At 43.0% G+C, this 3,586-nt stretch overlaps 1 pseudogene; it reads left to right on the top strand.

Moving 5' to 3' along the window:
• The first annotated feature begins 1,240 nt into the window (after positions 1-1,240).
• Positions 1,241-2,578, top strand: LOC102406690 (annotated as a pseudogene).
• The last annotated feature ends 1,008 nt before the right edge of the window (positions 2,579-3,586 follow it).

Raw genomic sequence — 3,586 nt, 5'->3', positions numbered from 1 at the left:
GGTAGATACTATCTGTGTCTCACTGGTTACAGTTAGAGGTCGATACCCTAACCTCCAAAGGTCCATATCAATGATGTAGAGCTTACAGACCAATTCTTGCCATTACACAGGACAAGATCTAATTTTTGGATAAAAGATTAGAAGAAAATTTTTCATTTTATTGCATAGCAACTTTTTTTTTAACTTTTTTTTTTTTTAATTTTTGCCCAGATCTCTACAACACAGTTCCATTTTCACAAGCACACCTGATGACTGAATCAAGAAGATAATTTAGGCTTCCCAGTGGCTCGGTGGTAAAGAATCTGCCTGCCAATGCAGCAGAAGTGAGTTCGATCCCTGGTCTGGGAAGATCCCACATGCCACGAGGCAACTGGGCCGTGTGCCACAGCTATTGAGCCTGTGCTCTAGAGCCTGGGGGGCAACTACTGAGCTCTCATCCCACAGCTACTGAAGCCCACACAGCTTCCAGAGCCTGGGCTCCAGAACAACAGCAGCCTCTGCAATGAGAAACCTGCTTGTCACAATTAGAGAAAAGTTCATGCAGCAACACAAACCCAGCAGAGCCCAAAAATTAATTAATTGAAATTTTAAAAAAGAAGATAATCTTAATTTTGAAAGTCTACATATATTCCACGAGGCTGAAAGTCTTGTCATATTTAAACGGGGGAAAAAAATCCCCCCACCTCCAAATTTTCATTTTTCCTGACTTGACCTCATGCAAAAAATGTTACCACCACTGGACTAGATAATTCATTTATTAATCAATCATGTCCTAGAAATGAAATTAAGAAGATAGACACGTGGTCTGAGGGTCTTGGTTCAGGGAAAAGGAAAAGATATCCATTTTAAATAGAAGGGGGGCGGGGGGCGGTTTCCGTGGGATCCTGGAGGTGGCTTAGGTGCTTTACGTCAGGTTTTGTACAGTTCCCGGTCTTCTCTCCACAGACTCCCTAGGCCTCGCCTCCGACAGTAGCCAGAAGAGGCACTGGACTTTCGCCAGGGAGGAGCAGCTGGCGTGGTTACCGGCCCATCCAACCGCAAATTCAAATGCAAAGCAGTGGCGAACGGGAAGGTGAGGGCTCGGGCTGCCGCCCTTAGGCCTTGGGCTCTGAAAACTCTTGCCTGTCCCTCCCTCCCCCAGGACCCACCTCCCCACACCTCCCTCCCGCCTCCTAGGCGCAGAGTGCGTTTATCCATCTAATCAACAGCGAGCACGTTGCCAGGTACAGTGGGTAAGGAGATGGACAACGCCGTCCATCCCCTCAGTCGAGCGGCGGACTGTATAGTCAGTAACAAGGCAAAGAAGACCCTTTGTAGGATGCTAATGTACCGGGGGTAGGTTTCTCTTCGTGGCTGGTGGGGAGAAGATGGGGAAAGGACTTTCCCGGTGGACAGAGCCACAGGTGCAAAGGAGGAGTTCGGAAATCGCAGAGCTGGTCTCCAGAACGCTCTTGATCGTGTGTGGCAGAAGCAGTGTTTGAAAGGCTGGAGAACACAGGCAGGGAACTTGTAAGCGGAAGTTCTTCCAAATGACCCAGTCTTTCTTGAGCCTCATAAAGAAATAATGCTCTGCAAATATTATGAGAAAAGATTATTGGAATTCTGTTCGGTGTTTAAGCCAGCAATGTCAAGATCTGTTGTGGTGCTAAGTCATGTGCAACTCTTTTGTGACCGTGTGGACTGTAGCCCGCCAGGTTCCTCTGTCCATGGGATTTTCCAGGGTACAGCTTGTATGTATTTCAAGCGCTTTTATCTTAATAACTCAGTAATGAAATATCACCCCCGGATAATAATGCTCACTTGTGAATTTTTGGCTTGCAAAGTAGATGAATTCAATGTATCTAGACCACAGTTTTGTTGGAAATCTGCGGGAGAGCCCTCTTGGACAAGAGAAAGCCCTCGAACAGATTCTGGAATATGAACTGCTTATACAGCAACTTAATTTCCACCTTATTGTCCACAATCCTTATAGACCCTTTGAGGGCTATTATAGACCCATTGATTTAAAGACTCGCTATCCCCTGTTGGAGAATCCAGAGATTTTGAGGAAAACAGCTGATGACTTTCTTAATAGAGTTGCATTGACAGATGCTCACCTTTTATACACACCTTCCCAGATTGCCCTGACTGCCATTTTATTTAGTGCATCCAGAGCAGGAATTACTATGGAAAGTTATTTCTCAGAAAGTCTGATGCTCAAGGAGAACAGAACTTCCTTGTCACAATTACTAGATATAATGAAAAGCATGAGGAGCTTGGTAAAAAAATACGAACCACCCAGACCTGAAGAAGTTGCTTTCTGAAACAGAAGCTGAAGAGGTGTCACTCTGCTGAGCTTGGACTTAATGTAGTTACGAAGAAGAGAAAAGGTTACGAAGATGATGATTATGTTTCAAAGAAATCCAAACATGAGGAGGAAGAATGGACTGACGATGACCTGGTAGATTCTCTCTAGCTATTTGAAATTGATTTGTCAATGCTAACCAATCATCAGATGGATGAAGCATGTCTGGCATTTAACTGTATTTGTGAAAGCATCAAAATATATTAAACTTTTCTATTTATGTTATTTACAATTTTTTCCTTTCAGGGTAGCTTTATGTGAAATAAAACATCTTCAAAGGAGCCAGAGTAACACCAGGTTTGGGTAACCTTACCCCATCATGACTGATATCAAATTAAAGCTATAATTTGCCAAAATAAATAAATAAGTAGAAAGGGCGCTTTTCTCTGTTTGACATGAGAGCCAGGAAGACAAGTAATTAGCTAAATATGTTTATTCACTCACTCACCATGTATTCATGTAATATAAATAATGACAATATAATGTGTCTCCAGTATCCCTCCAGAAGACCCAAAGCATTCTTTTGACTTGGTAACTATGATTTATAGATCTTGTCTCTCAAATATAATCAACATCTTAACTGTTTCTTCTTCCTAAAAATAGTTTAGATTATATTTCTTTAAATATATGTTCCATACACTTAAGGTCCTCCCTGGTGGTTCAGTGGTAAAGTATCCACCTGCAGTGCAAGAGATCGGAGTTTGATCTCTGGGTCAGGAAGTTCCCCTGGAGAAGGAAGTGGTTACACACTGTGGTATTCTTGCCTGGGAAATCACTTGGACAGAGAAGCCTGGCAGGCTACAGTCCTTGGGGTCGCAAAGAGTTGAGCATGACTGAAATGACTAACACTTTCACACTTTCACCCTATACTTATCCACACGGTACTCACCTACTAATTGTCCAGTCACTCAGACCACCCTTGCAACTGGTCCCTTTCACCTTGAAACTTCAAAGTATCAAGGCCACATTGCTTCTCTGTGCTGCTCCTTTATTTGGTAATCATAACAAATGCTTAGCACATTAGGGTCCTAGATAAACATTGACGTAATCACAGATTCTATCCTTGATAACCACCAGCTTCAAAAATCAGTTGCCTTTGTACCTCAAAACAGGCAATGCAAACCATAATTGCTTGCTGCTATGACATCTACCTAGGGCTTCCCTGGTGGCTCAGTGGTAAAGAATCTCTTGCCAAGCAGGAAACTTGGGTTTGAATACTGGTCTGGAATAATCCTCTGGAAA

The sequence above is a fragment of the Bubalus bubalis genome, chromosome 5 (genome assembly GCF_019923935.1).
Source record: "Bubalus bubalis isolate 160015118507 breed Murrah chromosome 5, NDDB_SH_1, whole genome shotgun sequence".
NCBI classification, from domain to species: Eukaryota; Metazoa; Chordata; class Mammalia; order Artiodactyla; family Bovidae; genus Bubalus; species Bubalus bubalis.
This window is presented reverse-complemented; position numbering and strand designations above follow the sequence as displayed.